Genomic DNA, 24,791 nt, shown 5'->3' with positions numbered 1-24,791 from the left:
TATACTATGAATATATAGTGAAAAACTCTTTATTTCTGTTATCCTAAGTGGTTTACACTGAAGTAGTGTCTGCATGTGAAGTGTCATGGAGACAGTACTGAGTTATAATCACAATAATTAAAACTTCAAGTAATTTGAAAATCAGCACTTTCATGGTTAAACAAAGGTGATAATGTCTATTACCTCTGCAATTAGCGAAGTGTCTTATAAAGTGCACAACTCTGAAAGACGCTGTAATTTGCATGAACACAGAAATGCCCGAATCTGGTTTAAGTACAGAAATGAAGGATACAATGTGAACCTTTAGCTGGTATAACAGAGTGGTTTCTCATCAGGAAAATGGCAATACTAGTGCTATGGCAATACTTGCTAAGACCAAGGACATTATTATTTAGACCTCTGCATAATACTGTTCCACTGTAAGGATATGAAATTAAAAGAGCAAATGAAGCTTCCTCTATAATGTTGCCGTTATAAAATGTCTGAAAATGTATTTACAAGCCCTTTACATTTTCTAAATTTCATTAGAAATATTCCTTCTTTGTAGAATAATAGTGTCTCTGTTACGTACCTATTTATTCATCGATCCTAAAGCTAGGAGCTATTCACAGTAACAGGCTTGTTCTGTATAACACCCCCCCCATGACATAGTAATTAGTTTGCCATAGGTGTGCTTAAATTTATTGTCACAAATAAAAAAGGGAAAATAACACTTCATCTTTTTTTTGGGCCTTAATGAGATCAGGAAAGAATTTTCATAATTGAAAAAGAAAGAATCTTTTGAATAAGATGTTTTATTAAGAAGTGAGAACAATATAAAGTATGTACCTTCCAGTGAACTATTCTGTAAAACGGCAAACGTAACAATAAACCAATTAGATTATGAGTGGACTCTTTACCTTACAAGGATTAAAATACATAGACATAATTCCGAGTACTTGACAAGATTGTACAGGCTGTAATTCTAAGTTAGAGTATCTGACTGCATAAATACTAGCCAGCACATCCTGCTACTGCAAGTAATGAGAAAGGTCCCAGAAATCATATGAAGGAGAGAAAAAAATGACTAGAACAACAGGTGGTTCTTCATCTTATGTATGGATGCAGCATTACTTTACCATTTCAAGAAGAAGCAAATACTCAGCTATTGCTAAGAAGGCGGTCAGTTGCACCGTCAAAGTTAGCTGCTTTCCACTTTGGTAAAGACGATAATTTTGTTGATTAAAGATGAACATCCCCATCTTATTGTCAATCTTTTTCTTTAAAAGAATTATTGTTAATCAATTTTGATATAAAGGTCAGAGAAGAAGGTGGCTATATCTTCTGCCCAAGCCTAATCATTCAGTCAACAGAGAAACCCAGTATAGCATTTTCCGGGGGGATTAAGAAGACAGACAAATAAGCAAACAGCCAAACCACGAAATGGCAAGTCATAGATCAAGCTAATAGTGCAGTGCTGCTGTCCGTGGAGAACAACATTCCTGCCTGACCTTCCAGCACGTGGAGCACTTGGTCTTACTTTATTAGCCAAGCAGGACTCACTTCTGCCTTCCCAGTTCACCCAAAAGTCTCAGGAATATAGGATTGGTTCCATCTGTTATGGTAATAGCATTAACAAGTACTCTTTCCAGCCAAGGAACCCTATTTATCAGATGGTTACCTGTAGTAGCAAATCCCATAGGCTGACCACATGCAACACAACTCATTTCTATTTCCTCAAAATGTACTATCCTATACCATTTAACTTCACTGACTGCCCCCTTGCTTATAAGTAATGTGGCAGGAAAAAAAAAGGTCATGACTTGTGGTTTAATTAATCACACCTGTAGGAGCCTCGAGTAGGTACTATATTGAGAAATAGAGTTCCTTGCTGTGCCTTTTACAGGGGAACACTGACCCAGAGAAAAGGGAGAGTGCTCCTGTCCCTCAGGGGTATAACTCCCAGCCATTGCTTTGCTGGAGAGTCACTGCAGGGTTGCATGCAGTAGACATCTTTGGGAAGCAGCCATTCCACAGGACTGAACATTTCTAGTGAATTCCTGTCCTTTTAACAGAAATGCCTGGAAAACATGCAGAAGCCATTAACCCATAGCTGTACAAAATCAGCCATTTGCATAGTCTATACTAACATTAATCTGGCTAAAATAGATAAATGATAACATGCCTTGGCTTGTGAGATGAGTTCCTCCTAGGTAACTGCTCTCTAACTGCACAACAGAAAAGGAATAATTATGGTGCCTCTTTTGTTTTCTCTAGACCAATAAGCCTTAAATTGCTTCTTGAAGTGTGGCATGTCTCCAACAGAGAGGGAACACTGATTCAGAACATTGTGTCTAAGGGGTGTCCCTGCAAGGCAGAAGTGACAAGGCTAATAGTCCTGGGTCTGGAGAGATGTAGGTTGTCCTCATATGTGAAACATTGCCTAAACCCCTACAAGGCAGTTAGGTAAAAGATTTGCTTACAGCATCACTGCTATGACTGTGATAATGCTGCAAAATGCAAGAGCGGATTTATTGATTTATTTGAATCAAATATTGCTAGTGTCAGCCTGAGGAGAGGACTCCAGGCCCCAAGCTGGCTTGAGGCCACGTCGCTAAAAGGGGCTATGATTACAGGTACATGCTGAAGCATAGTCCTCATGCTTGAGCCTTTCCCTGTGCAGCCGATTTGATTCCCACTCTGAGATTTCCACCTTTCCACACATAGTGTTTAAATGGCAACAAACACAGGTGTCTGCAGTCACTTCTGCAAGCTGGTGCTTAAAATCGATGCACAGTGCCATGCCTAGACCTTCAGGGAGCTAGCCGTTAGCCTTTTTGGGGCCAAAGAAAGAAAGAAAGACTGGCACCGTGGTTAGCAAGCATACAAGGTGCATAAATGCAAATCCTTCTTCCCTGTGGTTTGCCTGTCTCTAGAAAATGGGAGCTCTTGGAAGGAGGAAAGAACTCTAGATCCTACTGACTTTAGATGTCATTGCTTCATCTTAATGAAGAAGGGAAACGTTTTGGAGTACAATATTCTGGTGGGATGGGAGATGTCTTTGCTCCTCAGCTGGATCTGTGACTGAGCTGTGAGATGAATTCCACACCCAAAGCAGTGATCCAGTAAGATAATGACTTGGTGTTTGGTGGTTATCTTGATTTGGTAGTGCGGTGGAAAACGGTTCATACTTAACTTCACAGAAATGACACAGGCACAGCTATGTGAAAAATCCTGCAGGAGCAGCAGCAACTGCATACAGCTCTTAGGCTAAGGATTAGCTGCCTTTAAAGAAGGCTGCCCTCACTAGATTGAGAACTGATTGCAATACTTACTTGTCTCTTCTTTACCTCAATCAATAATTTTTAGGGTTCAAAATAATCAGAGTGCAATAATTCCTCCACAGGAACAGTCACACAGTGGTGAGCTACATACCCTGGTCTGCAGAAGTATGAAAGAAAACAGGCAAATTTTGAACAGAACTTGCTATACTGAGGCAAATTACATGTCTGTACAGCCGACAGATACGTGTTTTTGCAGCTCTGCAAAGCTTAATACTTAATGGGAATAAACTTTGGCAGCACAACGGACTTAAAAACCAGACCAGCCCAAAATTCAGTGATATGTGTCCTGCTTGTGCCTTTAAATACTATTAAAATTGAATTCGACTAAACTTGCTCAAATCAGGCCTGTTATCAACAACACATTGTCTCAGGAGACTAACATTTGTCCAGTTAGGGCTTCCTTCATTAATCGTCCAGCATCAAGCAAGCCAAATCCAAATCTGTGGAGAAAAAGCAATTAGATATTTTAAGCAGTGATAAGAACACCACAAATAATCAATTTCTATGGCATTAGCAGCTACCAGGCCCAGCAAAAGTCTATAAAAGCTAGAATTTATTGCAGAACACCAGACAGCTTACAGAGCATTGATTCTTAGGAGTATGCATAGATTGCTGGATTTAAAGAGAAATCCCTAATGGTTCTTACCTTTAATTTTTTTTTTTCCTTTTAAAGGGAAAACAAGGATAAGGTGTTCATAAGACCAAACTGCAACGAAACAAATGTGTAACAACTGTTAAACAGAATTTGTTTACCTCTCAGGAAAACAGAATACTACCATATCATTTGATAGCAATTATATTCAATTTGATGCATAAACTTCATAAGAGATGAGCAGCTAAATACGATCATAGTTTTCTATGGTTAGAAAAATATTAACGGTGTTTATTTTTAAAACATTTGTTGCATCTGAGGATCCAACAGACTAAAAATGACTTTTCCATTTGTTCTGTAAATCTTTAGGCTTTAAAGCCTTCTATTCCTCCATAATGATCTCATACCGGAGTATTGGAATCTGCATTCACATATGTGATTTTTAACTACTTATAAAAGCAAAATAAAAGGCAATGGAAAACTGAGCAAGCAAAACCTAATTGTCTTCAGCAGACAGCACCATTTTGAAAAATATTTTGTCTTAATGTTCCCAGGAGACAATTTCTGTATGTAGATGTTATAACTGATCTTTAAACGTGAACCAAAACATATCTGAACTCAAATTTCTAGGCCAACAGGCTCAGAAGTCGAAAGGGACTTCAGAGACTGCCTCATATGACCTCCTGTGTGCATACACTAGAATCTTTCCCCAGAAGCTGGATTAAATCATGTCTTTCAGAAAGTTGACTAATGTTTTTTTAAAGACTCCAAGCTATGGTGCATCTCCTTCCTGGGTAAGCTCTTCCAGTGTTTAATTACCCTTACTGCTAGGAAATGGTGTCTTATTTCAAGGTAGAATTTGCCTAACTTTGCATTCAAATACTGAAAACACAGAGTGTTTGAGAAAGAGCGAATGTAAGTGACATGATACATTTTATACTAATCCTAAATCAAGAGATTATGGAAATACAGAAAACATGACAACTAAAGCTCTAGTCTGGCAAACATATATGCAAGGCGGTAGCTTTCTGCATAGGAAATGGTTTCTTTCAGTTCAGCAAGCCTACACACACATGTGAAGTTACACCAGGGATTCAAATACAATTTAAAAAGAGACATTTGGAGTGACTTTTGCTGTGAAAAATATTAGGCATTAATTAATAAAGACAACCTCCCTCTGCCTCTGTCCCCACTCTGAGCAGCCTTTAAGGTGGTTACTATGAATTGTACTAGAAGAAGAAAAAGTGTGCAAACAGAAATGTGATTGCTGCTGCAGGAGGGTGACTGCTGAAATCCAAACACAACCCAAGGGGGATAGGAGAAAAAAAGCCCCAAAACAGGAACTAATAAAAAAAAGAAGGAGGGTTGTCAAGATAATTAAAACTTTGCAACAATTCAGTAGTGGTGCTGATAAAAACAGCACTGCTGGCTGAATGCAAATAAGATGGTAAAGGCCCTGTTTGGATTATGGTAATTACTCAGTCTGAAGTTAGCTCCAGCCACACACACATATGAGCACACACATACACACACAGCAGTGGAGTGGAACCTGACAACCATACTTGGCATGTGATCATAAAATTCCCTGGCACGCTCTCAGGATGCCATGTGGAGCTATTTGTACAGTTAGGTACAGGACTCTGCAGCGCAGGAAATACCAGCGGAAGCACGGCTGACCCGCCTGGCCTTCAGCAAGAGCCTGCCCTCCTACTTATCGCGGGCCTGGATTCAAAAGTGATCTCTGGAGAAGGCAAATCAATCGAACACATGTTTGGTCTAAAAATGTCATTTTGGAATATGCTAAGATATTTCCTTACATTAGACCGTTTTGTTTGCCCCAAAGATTTGTCAAGTGCAATTGAATGCACACACATCACAACGCACGACGGTGCCAGAACAAAATAATTTCAATGTGTCCTTTAGTACTCCGATAAAATGCAGGCAGTCAGTGTTGAAACGAGATGCCCTGTGAAAGTCTTGTGCACACTGGCATTCTGCATTCCTTCCAGGAACTTGTTTCTTTAAAATTTGGGATCCGTCCAAATGAGCAGATTTTGTGTAAGAATGAATATGGGGACCAGCTCAACCTCTCCTCTTGCCTTCTAGACGGAGGAGTTGAGGCAGGCTAATTTATGTGATGAAAAATCATTAAAGAAATTACAATTTCTAACTCTGATTCCTAAATAATAAAGCCTTTATGAGGACAATATCATTACAAATAACCCTATTAATCCGTTGATTCAGCTTTAGAACCAATTCTGATATATGACAAAGATGTGTTTCTTTAACAATTTTCACAAGTTAATATTAAATAATATTGGCACACACATCATTTTTATTGCTAAGTTCTTTGATTTGTTCACCCCGCACAGTCTCTACAGCTGTGTGTTTTATGACCTACCCATCACAGAAGAAACTCCCATTAGTGCTGGCACACAGCGGAGGAGATGTAAACTTTGCGATCAGCCTTCCCGTCTTCATTCTTGTTTTGGTTAGCACTGAAAAGGCAGATCAGAATAGTCACAGCCTGATCACTGAGGCTGAAAGCGCACCCGTACTGTGAAGGGCAAGCTTCCCTGCCTGGCATGTTCAAAGTCCGCAGAAACTATATCAAATTCAGATTTATACATGAGTGTGGATGCCATGATACAGTCCTCTGACCAGCAGGTTCCCAAGGGAAGGCACCTACACCTCCTCTTTCTCTCTCCTTCTCACCACCTTCACCCTCACACCCTTTTGCTCTCTCTCTCCATTGACCTGGCGTGGTTGCTGTAACACACACACACACACAAGTGCATCAGCCTTGAAAGGCTGCAAGGTGCTTGGGTTGCTGTACTTCAGCTGAAACATGAATTAGGTGTGTTTTGACTTGCTGAGCAATCCTTTGGTGGTGAGTTTTTCTTTTCCAAAGAACACTGCCTTAAAAGAGTACTCTAATTGCTGATAGGCCAGAAATGAAAATTGAGCGATGTGTCTTCTGAAATCATCTTAGTGAAGTTTACACAATGTTTTCTCTTAGATTTTCATGATTAAAACATGTAACTGTAAAAGGGAAAAAAAGGGAAAATTAAGACCTGCCAGGATCTCAGCTCTTACAAATCACCTGACAGCATTAATCCAAGACTTGTGATAGTACAACAGAAGAGAAACAATTGGTTGCAAATATGTAATTTCAGTTTAGAGATTCAGTTTGATGGTGTTATAATGAAAAAGGTGATTAATACAAATTATACATATGACCGTAACATCATCCTTTCCACTTTCCTGGTTTTTAAACATATTGAATTTCCTGTGGTTACATCTGACAAGATGCAGAAGTTGGGCTATGATCCTTAAGTAATCAAGAATGTTAAGCAGTTCAGAGATGGCACAGCACTACTTTGCCATAGAATATGAACATTTAAGAAAGATATAATAATGCATTACGAAAGCAAAAATGAAAAAAAAATCTGTAAAGGATTGCTAGATATGTTAAAGGAACTCTGATGAAAATGCACATTTATTAGCTCATATTAGGCGAAAAGCACTTTCTAACTATGTAGTGTTGCTGTTGCGATAAATGCAGTATTTGTACCAAAACACTTAGTTCTTCTCACTACTGAGAGATATAGGATTATGCGTCTTAAAATTGAGGAATAACGATAAGACTTAAAAGACAAATTGAGGACCCACAAGATCTTGACTTTTTGTATTATATATAAATTTCCAGAATGAATAATAAGTTTCTGGACCCTTTAGTTTTTTGTACTGCATGGATTTTTTTTTATTAGCGTGGACAAGTAATTTTTATTTGATAGCTTGTTGTATTTAAAGACAGTGTAAAACTCTCATTGCAAACAGTTGTTTACAGTGCGCTTTTCAGCACAAAGCTGTTTTAAAGCTCAATTGTGCATTTTGCAGATAAAGTGGGAAAACTAACTGAAGGCTGTATTGTAAGCAGTGGTTGCCGTGGAAACCCCAGTTTCAAGAGCTGGTTCTCCATTACCACTTAATTTAGGCTTCCTAATTGCATTCCACTAAATCGGTAGCGACAATATCTGCAGAGCAAAACTGCATGCCCAGTCTAGCGCAAACCTCTTTGAAACAGGCTTTTTGAAAGCCAGGAGCTATAAAAACTCAGCATGACGTGGAGCATATGAGAAACCTGTAGTTCAAATGTACTGCTGCTTGCTTTCTCATCCTTAGTAACTTCAGTGCGCTCCACACCAATCTATTAGTTCAGTCTACCTTAAAGATCATAAAGCTCTGCCATGTGGAAACTCATCTGTCCACCAACACATTGGTGCAAAATAGATTTAATTGTACTTCCAACCCAGTATCATGTCCATCTTATTTTACTACACACCAGCAGGTAGCCGGTGCAGAGCCTTACTTTCCTTGAACTGCCCTTGCTCCATAATACGAGGAGAACAATACTTTCTCAGTTTAAATCATTTGCCACTGTTCAGCTGTGCAGCAAGCCAGACCGCCCATATGTGACCTAAAGAGAGCCTTGTCAGAACCACTAGACATAAAAGCATTCCAATTATCGACCATACTGCTTTAATAGAGGAGGCAACTAATATGATAGTGTAAGTGATTCTGCCACTGAGAAGCTCTTCGTCACTGTCAGATTAACACTTGAGTTAAACTCTTGTAAATCAGTCACATTATGCCGTCGGTTGAGAAATAAACACAGACCTATTACTCTTAGAATTCCAGAGGGCTCTCCCTGCCATCTGAGTTGTGCAGGATGCCCTATTAATCTGAATTTTGTCATGTTTATTATTTTGCAATTACTAATGTGGGTAACGTTGGAAAGATTTAAGTCGTCTATGATTAGATTCTGGAATGGAAGTACATGCCTAGAAAACCTTCTGCAAGGGAAAAGGAGAGAGAGTGAGATACAAGAGAGTGAGATACAAGGATACAGGAGGCAGGTTACATGTAACTTCTGCCTGAAAAAAAGCCAGCAGACCACCAGTTTAATTAAATCCCACAACTCTTAATAAAAAAAAAAAATATGTGCAGAGCATTTGAAAGCAAAATACTTCAATGTCTTCAAGCACAAGACCTCCCACAAGCTCACAGCGAAGTGTACCTCCTACCTTCTAATATGGTTACATTTGAGCCTTCTAATATGTATCAAATGAATGCTGAAGTTGAAAATAATAAGCAAAACCTGCTCCTTCAACTCCTCCTTCCCTCCACAGTATTATTAAATGTTGGTAAAACACCTTGAGTTATACATTATAAGCATCTCATCATCTTTTTTTTGTTTCTGCAGATTTTCTCAAATTTCTGAATTGTCTTCTGCTCTACCTGAGCTGCTTTGAAACCAAAAAACCAAAATGAACACACCTTTGGGTTTGATGTTGGGGTTTTGGATGTGAGAGTGGATGGGTGAAGGTTGTTAACACAAGCTGGAGATTTATTTTTTAGTTACTCGGTTCTGCCTTTTCAACAGATCCTTTTTAGGTGGGTAGAGAAGCTGAGAGAGAAGGAGATCGCGGCCAGGGATGAGAGACTGTCTTGTTAAGTTTGTTTGGTTTGAGGTTGCTTCAGCCAGATGCACACTCTTCAAGATTTCCAGTTGGCTACTCAGATTTTAGGAGCCCTATCTGGAACCAAGGCAGATTCTCCAATCAAAAATGTGTACAGATCTTTCTAAACATACTGATCTGAGGTGTTATGCCAGTGTGTTCCAGGGCAGAAGCAGCAGCTATGAAGAGATGTTAGGCTAAACATACTTCTCACACTGCCATCTTTCTCCAGCAAAGTGGGGAAACAAGCCTTTATGTCACTTTTTTTCTGTTAGGGTTTCTGCAAAGATCTTCTGGAGAGACAGAGAGAAAATGATGGAGGTAAGAGGGAAGGAAAAGGAAGGAATGCTCCCCAGTGTGCTAAAACTCTGCAGAAAAACTACTGGAAAGTTAGTGTGGTTGGAAACTACATTAACCTTTACATTTCACTTTGCCCTTCAGAAGACCTTTAAAAAGGGGCAGTGGCAGACACCAAGGGAAGGTTAGTAAAACTATATTATAAGCTGAGGAAAGCCAGAATGGACACTTTTGCACTCTGTCTATCTTCTAGTGCAGTCCGTCTTCTAGCCCCTATTGTGGAAAATTCGGCCCTGAAAAGGTTGTGAGGGAACTTGAGGGAGAAAACTCTTCACCCCTTTTCTCCTATGAAATGAGTTGGGGCAGAACTTCATCAGAGGCTGCTCCAGGCAACATTCGCAGCAGCTTAAGCTTTCCTTGAGTAGGTCCATAGGATTAGACTGTACATACACATTACTTTCTCTCAGCAGTCTCTAAAGTAGAACTTAAGAGATTAAATAAATAATAATAATTTTTTTTAAAATAGCCTGTCAGAGACATGTTACATTGGAGAAAAAGATTCTGCTTTTCAGTTTAGGTAATTGATGTCCTGGAGAACAACAAAGAAAAATGGAAAAGCTCTCAAGAGACAATGGCCTCTATTCTGTCCTCACATGCATAGGTTAGTTACAAGTGGGCTTTGAGCCAAATTTTGTGCTCAGCTACACACGTGCAATTTCCTTTGACTTAAACAGAGCAATATATTTTATAGGCAGAATCAGGCCTTTTTGTGTATGGGAATTCCTATGATTTTTTTTATTATTTGCATGGTATTATAAGAATTAGGGCTTCATTGTTCTGAGCTTTAGAAAAATAAGGCTCTGTGTTTTGTCCGCTGGAGAGATTATGGACCAGAAAAGTCAGCAGCATGTGAAAGGTGTAGGCAGGCTAACCAACAGTCGGCTATCTTTCCCAGTCATAAAGAAGAATAAGTAAATTTTAGCCACCTGGAAAATACTTGGCTTTATTGACATGGAGTGGATTCAGATGACTGACAAATCCTCTGTGTGCCTTTACCACCCCTCCCTGCCCCCAGCACAGCATTGCTTCCCACCGCAGATTTGCTGAACTGTAGTCTTCATCCTGAAGGCTGATTTACTGTGAGCAGGTACTTGGTCTTATTTCAGGCACTTGCTTTTAACAGGGTCGACACACTGCTGGAGCCAACTTCTATGCTCAGCTACACGTGTGTGGTACCCTTTGATTTAGAGTATATATTTTTCTGGCAAAGCCTGTTCTTCTGGGATATGGCTCTACACAGGCCTGGGAGCCCATCTGGCTCACCGTGGCTTGGGGCTTGTAAACACCTTGGCAGAGGCCACAGAGGGGAGGAATTTGTAGGAGCAGGGGCCAGTGGCCTTACTGTTCAGGGACCATACTCAGCATCCAACATGGCACTGCGAGAAGCAGGAGGTTATTGGTAGGTGGGAATTGTGAAAATTTGCTCTTCTTCTGAATATATCTGTATTCAGTGCTTTGCTATTTAGGGATCAGCATAGTGTAAACAATAAATCCGATGGACTTCAGGACATCCCCTTCCACAGGAGGTGGAAAAGTACAGGTGAGACAGAGGACTTTAAGCCCCCAGAAAAGAGCCACATCAGTGTGTTCAGTCTCCTCTGTGTGCTGGATGCCTGTTCGCATGCCAGCAAGTGATGCTGGGGTTCTGCAGGTTTGAGATGGAAGGGTTTCAGGGCAGGGAGCAGAGCCAGAGAGTGACTGGTCTCCAATCCTTGTCACCCCTGGTGCCTTTACCAGTGGAAGTCAGAGTGGGAATTAACACACATGGAACTGGTGCTGTTCCAACTCCCCAAGAGGAAAACAACATTTTTTCAGGCTATATGATTCTTGTTTGTAGCTACGTGACACGTTATTTAATGACAGTGAAATACTGCATTGTTCCAATTTTGGAGATGCATACGTCTTTGGAGGACCTCTCTCATTTTTCTAAATGCTTTTCAAAAGCAACATTTACAAACACCTTCATTTTCTTGCTGTTGCTGACTCGCTCATTGACATTTTAAGCTAAGCAGCATATGGCTTATAGCTTTGTGCAAGCAATTGTATAGAATTCATAGATTTTCTGGAATTAAAAATCCTTGAAAACATGATGACAATTTTCAGAACTACAGGTTTCTTCTTAAAACTATGAGATATGTGAGGTCTATTCTTCATTTTTACAGATTTTTCCAGGGGATTCAAAAAGAATTGCTCAGGGCATTGCAATTTCCTGGCTGCAGAATAACAGTAACAACACAGGTGGATATTTAGATGTTTAATTCCCATATGTGTTCAGTGTGCTTTGGGGTCTTTAGATGGAAGGATATTACTGGAGTGTAAGGTATTAATTACTGTTATCAGCATCTAAGACATCACTTGATGAAGATTTAAATCAGCTTCCCCTGGAAACATAGGAAATAGGATTTAAAAGGACCTCCTGAATCAAGTTCAAACCCCAGATCTTGCTGTCAACCGCACGTCACCTAATTGGTTTCATGAAGTGCTCAAGTTTCATACTGGAACCAGTGGAGTTTCTTCCTCCCCCTGTTTCTGTTGGAGGGCTGCTCCAAGATTTCATTCCAGCACTTCCTCCTAATTTCCTGTTTGAGTTTATTCATGGCCATCTTATAACCTTTGTTCTTATGTCAACATCATCCTTTAGATAGCTCTTCTCACTCCTTGTATATTTATAAACAACAGTTATGTTCCCTAACAGCCTTTGTTTTGTTTGTGTAAACAAGTAAAGCACTTTTAGTCTCCCTTATTAGACAGCCTCTCCTCCTCCCAGTACACCTTCTCGGTCCTTGTCCCAGTCTATTTTCTTGCACATCAATGACCCAAGTTGTACACTGTGTACCTGTACTTTGTCTAGAGCAGCAGCTTTCAATGAAAAACAGAAAAAACCCCATCATTGCCAGATAACTCTCTCTCATCACACTTGTTTTACAGGCACAACTTACCTAAGGCTCACAGCCACCTTTTATTACCAAGGACTGTGATCCAAGTTGTTTATTTAACTTGTATCTCTTTTTTTAGCCAACTGCTAAAGCAATGATATCCACCCAAACTGGGTACCTAAACCTACTGCTTCATTATTTGTCTTCTGAAGTGTACCATCATGAGGCTATACTCCTGGATTTCACCTGGTCCCTTCCCATTCCTTTTCTTCCTTTTCCTCTCCTTGCACTATTACAAACTCAATACTGGTAGTTTTCCCTAGCTTTGTGCAATCAGCAAATTTCAATAGTGCATACTTCCTTTCCCATTGTGTGGTTATTAATGAAAATATGACCGTATTAAATGATCAGTTCTAAGAGCAGTCTGTATAGGACTCCACTACTAATCTCTGTCCATCCCAAAAGATCCTTTTTCAACACAACCCACAGTCATCTCTTCTTCAGTCAGTTCCTTATAGTTCTTCTAACTGATCTCTGCTTTCTACAGTTTAAATAACACCCCTCCCCCTATAACTCCCTATAATATGATTTATGGATGCCCACAGGAGTGAGATCTATTGTATTTCCTTGCTTAAAAAACCTCCATTATTCATGAAAGAAAGTTATGAGAGCAGCATGGCATGATCTATTTTTGGTAAAAACCTGATGTGTTTCAACACATCTCTTTCCCTTCAAAATTAATTTTAAAACTTGGCATACAATGAGAGAGTATTTTGAATCTTGAATAAATGCTGTGACAGTCATGTACTTGGTACTGTAATGGGTTAATTGCTGCAATGCAGGAGGTTGATAGGGAGCCACAAGAAGGTGCATGCCTTAATGAGGAGCTGGTAAGGAGCCCTGAGGCATGGAATAGGGGCTAATATAAAGGAGAAAACAGTAGGATAGAAAGCTGAGTAACCCAAATAAAGATACATTTGCTCTTTGTTTGTTTATGTGGCAATTACTGTCTTGCATGAATACCAGACAAAACTCAGAAACACTAAAGTAACTCAATGAGATGGATATGTGCATGGGATATTTCTGTCCCAGATTTAATTTTCTATGTTTTAAGATTTCACTGGCACTCCTTACTATGTTTTCTCAAAACAATGCTGAGCTACCAGTTAAACTGAAAACACAGACTAAAAATTACACTGTGGAACGCTCTGATTGGTGGACGTACTGTGCTTACAGTCAATACTTTTGATTTCTGGGAAGGAATTCTGTTTCCAGGTTAGATTTTTTTTTAAAGTCGCAATTTTTGAAAGGCATGAAGTTCACTTGGACTAAAGACAGTCCAACAAATATTGGAAAGGAGTAACTCCAACACACGGCTCAGAAGAGCTTCCGTGCAAACACATATTATGCAATGACACCAAGCAGTTTTGTACCACTTTGATCAGGTTTTCAGGTAAGACTACACTCAGCTACAATTTCAGATGGGTCGGTAACATATAAAATACAAACTCTGTCTTAGTATTTTGGATTAAATCAGTTCTTCTTTCTTTCTTGAGGGCTGGCTGGCAAGGGAGGAAGCCTTAACAGACACAAGGCTTCAAGATCAAAGCAAAACCAAACCACTTGTTCAAACCTCAGCAAATGTTTAGCTTGTTATCCTGTCCAGAATGGTTCCTCAGCAGCTTGCTATTCCACCTGTTTTATAAATTAATTAGGTACCTTTTAATCATATTTGTTCCAATAGCCTTTTTTTTAAAGTAGATAATTTTTTGTCTTTACACCTGGTGAACATAATGGGCTTTATAATACATACTTTCTCTAACTGCAACAGCACATGGCATCTGGTCTTCACAAATTGCTAATTGTTAGACATTCCTTTCTAGGATAAATTAATTGTAATAATAAATCAGTAATACTGTAAATGGAACTGAGAACAAAATCAGACTTACTTGTACATTGATAATCACCTAAGTAAACACTGGAGACAACTTGCAAGTCAAACAATATGATCCTCAAAAGCATATTTCTGTGAAACACAGGTATATGCATAGTCTTTAAATAAAATTCTGGAAAGCCCCACTGAAACTTTAAACTGGAACAAAGTAAAAGAGACTTTACCTAAGCATAAACTCTAGCCTTTTTATGCCCCATGCTTTCATTCTCTTTTTATTCTGATGGATCTTTTTTTTAATCCACACTTTTACTTTTGACCCTCCAGCCTTCTGCTTCCTTCTTGCTCTTTCTTGTAGAAAATGCCACACAAGATCAGATGATAGGTCTCTCAGGTCTAATATTCTATTTCTCTGAAATAGCAGCATATCAGATCTCCTTCTTGTCTTTAACAGAGACTGACCTAAAGCCTGAAGTATGGGATTAGTATCCCTCTTACAAAATAGATAACTACAGGTATATTATACTATCTGTGCAACTATCTTACTGAGTACTTGGCCTCAGTGTCACACAAGGGCAATTATTACCACAAGCTAATTATACACTGTGGCTGGGGAGGGGAAATATTTTCTTTTCACAAGTTTCCAGCTTTTACTTCCAGGCAGTCCTCATGTAATGATAGGAGAGGGAGGACAGAAATTCCGGATTGACCCCTACTTTTATTTTGCAAATATTTATCATGTCAGCTCCTATTTTGTTTCCTTTCTTTATTTCTGAAGTCTCCCATTAAGTATCTGTTACTAGCATTTTTACTGCTGTTCAGGCATGGTTTTGCAGGGTCTCTGCACTAAGTTCTACACAAGTGTTTAAGAAACATCTTCTCCGAGCAGCTTACAACCAACACAAAAACAGGTGAGGAAGCAAAAAGTAATACACTCATGAAGGAGCTGTTGTGCTGGAAACATGGCAGCCACATGTGTGGATGTGTGCCCTAGAGTGGCATGTCCTCCCAGAGAAGCAGCATCTGATGATATCCCTCTGCACAGACGCTTGACATGCAGTGTTTTTGCACTCTGCATCCTATGATTTTTGCTGAGGAGCCTGTGGGCGGCAGGGAGTGATGGGGAGCTGACAGAGCTGCAAGGTCGGCTGAGAATCTCTCGTAGCCCAGAGGTAGGATGTCACATAAACCCCAAAGACAGCAAGCCTAACATGAGCCACCCCTCACTCAGGGAAACAGGTCCTCAGGAAGAGGAGGGAGCCGCCATGGGCAAACTTCCTGCTGAAGGAAGAGGCAGAGGGAGAGTATTGTGTGGTTCGCTGACTGTATGAGGAGTGTGGGAGGGGGGAAATCTGGTAGTAAATAGAAACAGATGGGCAAGTTCACAGGAGAAGAGGTGGAAGAAGAAGAAAAAGACAGACTTTGGGAGGGTGGTGGGAATGAAGGCTGGGAAGCTTAGAGAAGGTGAAGCATCTTCCTTCTTGAGATGAAAGACTTGCCTCTAATTTGAAAAATCCATGGAGGATGTCATCAGCCCCTTGAGGATACTACATGCTAATGAGGTAGAAGCAAAGACATACCTAATTTTCTACTAAGGTGATAGTAGCTACATTAGTGTTTTTACAAGTGGTTTATGCATATCTGGTCCCAGTATTTTGATGGTACTTTCTCACCACATTCATTGCAGGCTCAGCCACATTCTGCCACACCTTCAAGAAAGCAACCTTCAAGCTTGGTTGTTAGCAATAATAGGGAATGGTCTAAATGCTGTAGCCTCAGTAACCATGAGCTATATGTCAGTGAATTTTAAGAAACTTCAAGTAAACAGTCTACATAGAATTGTGGCAGCAATATCTCTGACACTTTTTGAATGGAGAATCAGTTCCAAAAGAATCATTTACCATAAAAAATATTAAAACAAAAATCTTCTAAAATTATTCTTAAAATTAAATTCTGCTAGGCAGATCTGTCTATAGACTTCTGTGAAAGTGATTGAATTGGTACTTATCCATATTCTCGCTACGTTGTTTGATATCTGTGTATAGACAATTATCTTGCCATAGAAGTCTTTTCTATTGATTTTTCTTAAACTAATCATTTGTTATAGTCAGTCATCTTTACTGCATACTAGGGGCCAAAGAGGGACTCGAACCAAATTAGTAATGAAAATACAAAAATAAAAACATATGTCATTAATTTAGCATGTAGAAATGTTTCTTCAAATTAACCCAAAAGAAAGCTTATTCCTGCTCATGTGCAGCCACTATAGGACTGATACTACTGATCCGGAGCAGCCCTTCACGTGACTGAATCATCTGTTCTTCAAAACTCCCAGTCTACCACAAGTCAATTGCTTCTCTTGTAGGCTCCACCCATCTCTGTATGAGTGAAGAGAGAAAAGAAGATATAGCTGGATATGCTACTAGAGGTAATGTTCAAACAAGAAAGCAATGTACAAACACTACTTTAAATCCCATCCCATTAAGAAACTGCTGAGACCTCTAATTCTTATGATGATACCTTGGGAGCAGTAGGGCATCTTGAAAACATTGCTGCATGTCACAGTAAGTGTCTAACAGCATGTGAATGAAAGCATAGTATTGAAAGAATATCACAAGAAATAATCCACGTAGCTGATAATTTACATTTCCATTTAACAAACAATTCGTTATCCAGATACAATTGTTGCTGTGGAGATTACATAAACTTAAATTTGGGATGGTACAGTAATTTTAGAGATGCATTTCAAGCATCAGCTAAGGGAAATCACTGGAATACTGGGACATAAATATATCTATCTACACGGAAACCAGGAGAAATAGGGAATTAGTCTTAACTGGCACTGTATTTAAAAACATAAAACAAAACTTGTAAAACTTTATACAAATACAGACACTTTTACCCAGGATGCAGGAGACTAATCAAGTTTCTTGTGATGAAAATTTTCTTTTTATTATCATTATTGTCTATTATTTGCATTGTGATATGCCTTCAGGCCCTGAACTAGAAGCCAGGTTCCATTATAATGGATATTGAGCAAGTAATGAAAAGACAGCCTCCCCCTCCGCAGCATTCTTGAACTGAATTTATATCTATATTACAGTCAGAAGACAGAAGTTACTGCATGTAGTGTGGAGATACTGGAGTCAGTTTTAAGTTAGGCAGATTGGTAACCTAGCCCCAGGAACACACGCCCAGTGAGGGCTAATTACCCTTTCTTAGCAGATTTTTCACAGGTGGAAGGGACAGCAGCAAAAAGTGAATAGGGAGGGGAAATAAAAAGACTAAAGTGCAGGGAAAGTTAGTAATGTCATCAGATTTTGCATGTAAACAAATGGCTCAGGAGCATATACAGGGAAGCAGGAAGGGAGGGTTAGAGGTAAATACAGAGTTTGGACTTAGACCCAATCTAATGGCAAAATCCCTACTGGAGAGTAGCTGTGCAAATTAGCCTGCCTTCTTGACTGTACACAGGATACTTCTGGTGGAGGAACATGCAGCTAGCATCCCTCGATGCCACTAGGGATTAATTGAGTATAATGTTTTTCGGAAAGTAATAGCATTATCTTGGAAATCAACAAGGGAAAACTGATAGTTTTGCTGTGCAACTGAGTTTCATAATGGAATGTTGCCATACGGTGAATCTTTGTTGCCTCATTGCTCTTAAACCTTTATTAAAAAAATTATAATCTTTTCCATTGTATTACTTCATTGTTTAATTTGGGGATTTTACTGCACAATCCCACACCAAATCTGTGTTTTTTCCTCTCCTAGGTGAAGCAGCATAGTACTTAGAACTCAGGAATATGAAAGTTAAGTTGAATGGGCCATTTTCCCTTCTTTTTGCAATTACCTTGAGACACAGTCTAATTATATTGTCCATTACTGTTTCTTTGTTTTGACATTTTGCAGATCCCCAAATAAAGCATTTAACCTGTGATGCTGGTGTGGCCTTACATCCACAACCATAACATGATGTTCTGTAGTTTTCTTCAAGGTCCATCAGAGCATCAGAGGATGCTTGAATAAGACTTAGGACATTTTTAAGGTAAAGAGCTCCAATCTTACATAGTCTTAGGAAAAGATCAGTGGCTAAAAGGTTAAAAAAAGCAATTTTTAACTCAGTGTGAATATATAAATATTATTAATATAATATAAAATATTAAATATATATAATATAACTCATTTACAAATGCTTACAAATTGCTTATTTGACAAAGGGAAATTTTGAAGTTAGGAACACAGAGCCAATTTTTTAAATTTGGTCTGCTGGCCTTTTGTATTTGACTGCTAGAATAAGAAGTTTCAACAAGTTTTAATTGTGCATGATTTTTTTTTTTTTTTTAATGGGTGAAAGTATTCAAACAAATTCTTATTTGAAACTATACTGATCGAAAAATTGGAATCACCACCTCTGGAAATGAGATGAAACATGGAGAATTCAGCCCTGTTTCAAAAGATGAATGTTTTAAAATTATGAGTTACAAAGCAAAGGGATCTACATATCTACAGGAACTGTTCTGTAATGTCAGTACTTTCTCTTCTGATAGATTTCCTTGTGATTTCTGTTGTGAAACTTGTGTATCTCTGACTAATTTACTTTTCACAGGACTGGGCACTCCCAAGCTGAAACACACTTCACAGGGAAAATATATGTGGAACAGAAGCAAAGCCAATAGTACAACAGTCTCCAGTTTTTCAGGCCTTCCAGGAAAATTCCGCGTGATCATATCTGGTGAAATCTTAGTGCCACTGACACAGATGAAAACCCTGTTGTTGCCTTTCATGAGTCTAGAAGTTCATCTGGGAATACTGCAGTGTATGCAGGTGCCTATGAAATCACAGTCTTCTTGTTCTAGGTGAGGCTCAGCTATCTCTTCTGTATCTCCTTTAATAATGATACCATTGCTGACTTTAAAATCCATTCATTCAGCAACTGTTTTCAGGCTGCTTGTGTAATTCACTACAAAGTAGGAAAATTGCCTTGCTTAAGATCTTCTGATATCACTTGGTGAAGTGAAGGGGACAGGAGAGATGGAAACAAAGAGAAGGCAGTTTTGATAAGAAAGGAAATTCACTAATAATCTTTATATGCATGTCTTTTTTTGTATCCAAGTAAAATCTGAACATTTTCTCCATATTCTCTAGAACCAATTTACCTGTTCAAAGTTCTTTTACAATTAATATAGATTTGTGAATTAATACATGGTGAATTAATACATTTTTGATATAAGAGATATTTACCCATATATAGCACAGGAGTTGATAATAATGAGGAACTTTTCAAGTCTGTTTGCTGTATTGTGTCTAAGCGGCTTACGACAAGTAATCAAACCCTTGGCAGCACAACATCCTTTTATATGAAGTGTCCTTAGTGAACAAAATTACACATTTATTTTTTTAGTGTTACTCAGATGCATTAATTCTCTCCTATCTATCTTGCTTAGTATTAGCATTATTGTAGTTCCTAGTATTTCCAGTCATGGACACCATGGTGATAGATGGGGTAGAAAACACAGAACAAAACACAGAAACTCATTCTGAAAATGCTTGAAAGAAATAGAGAAATGCACTCTCCAAGAGCTTGAAAGCTAGGCGTAAAATAGGTGACAACAGTCAGAGGCAGATAATTGAGGGCATATCAGAAACAGGCAATACCGGCAGTATGGTAGGTAGTGTGCTTAAGGGGTTAAAGAGTAACTATAAATTGCTGTATATGTACCAAATGGCTGCTTAAGGTAATCAAATAGGGTTTTAATAATAACTGATATTCAAATAGAAAATAAACAGCAAACATGTAAGCATTATAAGGCTCTAATTCTGTAAAGGGTCCAGGTGATCCCATGATGGACAGCTCAGCTTTGCACAGATAGCCTCCCTGATGGACACTGCCACTCTTGCTGAATCCAATGGAAATTACCTGGAAACTATCCAGGCATCCTCGGTGCTGGCCTTTGTGAGCAAAATATTTTTGTTGGGTTTTTTTTCCTTTTCTGTTACTAGATCCGCTCAATGGAGGCATAGCCTTTTGTACTCCTACACTTTACTCTTATTTATGTGTAATACCAACTCTACTTCACTATGTACTACACATGCTTCCTTTGACACAAGTCTTTCTATACCTCTGGTTCTTAAAACTTGCCACTAGGAAGCTCCTATCTCCCAAGCCTTGATGGTTCAGACAAAGAGTCTATTATGACTCTTCTCTCTTCTGTGTTTGGTGGACTCACTATTATGCATGAAGTCTTACCTAAACTACAGGGCTTTTACACAGAGGTTGGATGTTGAACAGAGCATTCCATAAATTATGCAGTGCATCTTTTTAGAAACTTGAAGAGGAGAGCTCTGTGAAGCATTTATAAGGGAACCTTGTATCCTAGAAAACCTGCATTGTATGAGATTTCAGGCAATTCTGAGATTTGTGAACATCTCTGAGAAGTTTGTGCATCAGCATGCAAGGTTCAGGCAAACCTTCAGCAGTGTGTAAGAAGGTTCTCCATTGCCCTGCGAGTCTGTAGAAAATATAAGTCCCCAGAGGACCTCTCTCAAGTGACATACAAATAAGTTTCTCTCTACTTCTTGGCCATCCCGAGTGGGGAGAAGGTTTCAAACACAGCTATCAAGCCATCTTCTGCAAGAGAAAGATAGAAACAGAAATCCTGAGGTATGTCCATGCTGCCTAACTTTTGGCACCTGACAATTAGTGGAGGGAGACAGTCTCTCTTCAGGGGTGATCCAAAGCAGTAGCTATTAACAACACAGAGAGGTTAAGAAGACAAATCTCCTGAATAGGTATGTGGCTAAATTTGGATAGTATTAATACCTTGTACTGTATGTTTCAGACTTCCCCATGGAAATAGCATTCCTTGTGGAGGTGACATGAAACGTTAAAATGCTAGGTTGGGGGTGGCAGAGAGTGGGAGAGCTGTGAGTTAATTAACTGGAAGGTCTCCAAGAGCTGTGCCTGGAGGCTACTGCCAGGACTTGCAACCCTGTCTGCAGAGCACTGTACAAACCCATGAGAAGAAATAGCCATCAGCCCAAAGAACCTGACACCCAAATAAACAAGAAAGATGAGAAGAACAGGGAAACATGGAAAGGTATGCTATTTCTGAGATTTGCTTCAATCATCCAATCTCATACCCAGTAAATCCTGGGGAAACCCCCAACCAGCCCTTTAGTTCAGCCACCCCTCAGCAGAAAGCCTTCAGTGCAATCTTCCAATTTTTTTCCAACACCCATCAGGCAGGAAGCTCTTTTGATGAGAGGATGTTGACTACCTCATCTCTGTTTCTAAGTCCCCAGACTACACAGGTTTGCTTGGCAGAAATGGTAATCCTGACATGAGTACTACCACTGATTACCATTTCACAGGTAGTAAGGAAACCTTAATTGCCAATAATAGTGGGGAAAGAGTTAGTAAATGAATAGTAAAAGGCAGGCAGAGAGATGCAGTGAGGGTTTAAGTAATCTACAAATTGCCTAATTTTATAATTTTACTTATTCCTTTTTTGCTAAAAATGGAATACTATACAAAACAGGCCAAAATGGGATATCTAAATTGACTTAATCTGTGGTAAAATAGTAGCTGCACAGGAATTAATAGTACAGTAATCAAAATAAAATATCTCAAAAGAAAAAATATGAATTAAAAGGCTTTTAGCTGTTGAGAAAGGGAATCCCATTGCATAATTAGATCATGAACTAAGGCCTTTCACTGCTGCAAATTCATACTGTGCACTATTTAAGTGCCACTTCTTGATTCTCCTACTGCAGATTCTAATAGCAAACCCTGTTCTGCTTTTCTTTGTGCAAACCCAATCACATCACATCAAATTATACAACTAATTAACACAAACTCCTTAAAAAATTGCATATTATTTTGGCAAGCCAAATTAACGTCAGCTCCCTGAAACCATGTTTAGTAATTCCCACTGACTGTAGTAACGCCTACTACTGAGAGAAGGGCTAATCAACTACAGGCTCTCCTGCTGATGAGCTGAACCAAGTAACCAGATGTTTCTGCCTTCTAGGCTAATGAAAATGTCATGCATGTTTTTCTCTCCACCTAGATGAAGAACTAATTCCACCATGGCCATGGTCTAGGTGGCTTTCATTTGTCCGGTGCTGTGTCCAGCAGGTCCTGCTACTTAATACTGAGCAGGCAGGTACAGACTTGATAATGGTGCTCTGATTTAAACCAGCTACCCCAGCCCACTGATTCAGACTGCTGCTAGGGCTTCCTCACACAGGCATCTCTATGGAGAGCAAAGGGAAAGCTGATGAACGTCATTGCGGAAAAAAAAATATTTCCATCATATTGTATCGTATATAAAAGCTGGGCAAAGCATGTTTTCTGTGTATTGGTAAGAGGTCCCATCAGCATTAAATTACTTAATGAGATGTCTATTGCAATTAAAAGAGGCATAACATTTATATTAACATTTTAAAGCTTGCTTATTTCAGGAGTGTCAGTTTACATGAGTCTAAATAGGAAATAATGAACATGATGAAGTATTCCATATTAAAACTGAGTACTGTGTAACTGTCTAGTAAAATCTTAATATTAAACTATACTGTATAACTTATAGGGCAGCATAAAATATTTAGATTTATCCTATCTTGAATCTCAAATAATGGACTTACTATTAAATATGAATACAAATGAAAAAAATGCATTTGTATGTAATCTTACAAAATACATTTACATGATACATTTATCTAAAAAGCTTACAGTATACTTTGATGGATGATACAGTGATTTTCAGAAACAGTAAGCCATAATTTAAAGATACTCTGTAATTATTTAAGAGCAGTATTTTCTAAGTTCAGCTGACTTGTGCCTCTCATGCTGGATTACAAACCAATGTATTAGTAGGCTCTACTATCCCAGATGCTTACCTGGTGCAGAAAAAAGATATGTGGTACATTCAAAATGCTACTTAAGGAGGAATGGAATTAGGTCTATTCATATAGCTTTGGTCTGAGAAATGCAGTGAATGTGTTAATCTCAGACACCTCTCCAGCGGCTAAGTATATTCTTTATTTTGTTTTTCAATAAATCTGCAGTAGTATATATAGACTGTAAGCAGAAGTTAGTCTTTTTCTATTTTAAATTTCTTTAACATGCTCATTGCTGTATTAACATCTGTTCTGAAACTCCCACTGCCACAGCAAGGAGGCATCAATTAACATCAGTTTGGAAGTGACAGTTACTCAGTCAAGGAGGAATAAAACTCTACAGCAATTTTTGCCAGCAAAGTCTCATCATGTGTGCAAAGATGCAGTCTAATGGTAGCACAAGTTCGATATTTGAGGGAATGGATCACTGAAAGAATGAGATTTGCCTCTTATGAAAGAGACATGCATGAGCCCTTAATTCTAAATTCAAAGATAAGTCCACTGAACTGAGAGTGACCTGGCTCTGGTCCCAGAAAAGTTGTGTTTCACTGAATTTAGTTTCTACAGCAAGAAAAATCTTGCAGTGTGAGAGGCAATCTTGCAGACAGCTAAACTCACCGGTGAAAGAAATATTGGAATATTGAAATTTACCCAGGACACTGTGTGTTGCTAGAGCAGACCGTAAGCTACCTGACTTCCGGTCATCCTGTATCACTCAATGTGCAAACATTTAGTAGCTGATGAAGCAATGGAGCTTTCTGGCTGGATTTCAGGACCTGCTGCAAGAACAGTGAGGTTGAAAAGTCCTGCTATTTGATCATCAAAAAGGTAGACTGTTGTGAAAAGTTCCATGTCCCAGAAGGGAGAGAACAGCCTTGGGCCATCTTTGCAACTGGACAGTTTTTCAAGCAGCCTCCTTTACTTTTGCATTTTATGACTTCACAAACTAGATATCAAGAAATTTGTGGAAAATGAAGAGTCAAAAATCATGTACGTGCTGTTAGTATATTGCTTTCCTTGTCAAACAAGAAAAAATCTCTTAAAAAGCAAAGAGAGAGAGACAGGAGAGAAACTAAAGAAAAAGTATTTTTTTTTAAAATATTAATATTTCAGAAACTAATTAGAGATTTTAGGAATATGGAAATTTTCATTGAAAATATTTCCCTTTCAGAAAGGAAGCTGGTGGTCTTCTTTTAGTAAATAAAAGGTTACTTTTATTAAGTATTTTTTATTGATTTTATCAACATGTCTGTGATAGAATGACAAGAATTGAGCAAATATTGTTGAACTGTGAAGAACTTTGGCTTAGGTCCAATAATTTTGGGGTCA

Source organism: Psittacula echo (assembly GCF_963264785.1).
Source record: "Psittacula echo genome assembly, chromosome: 3".
Taxonomy (NCBI): Eukaryota; Metazoa; Chordata; class Aves; order Psittaciformes; family Psittacidae; genus Psittacula; species Psittacula echo.
Note: the sequence above shows the minus strand (reverse complement) of the source record.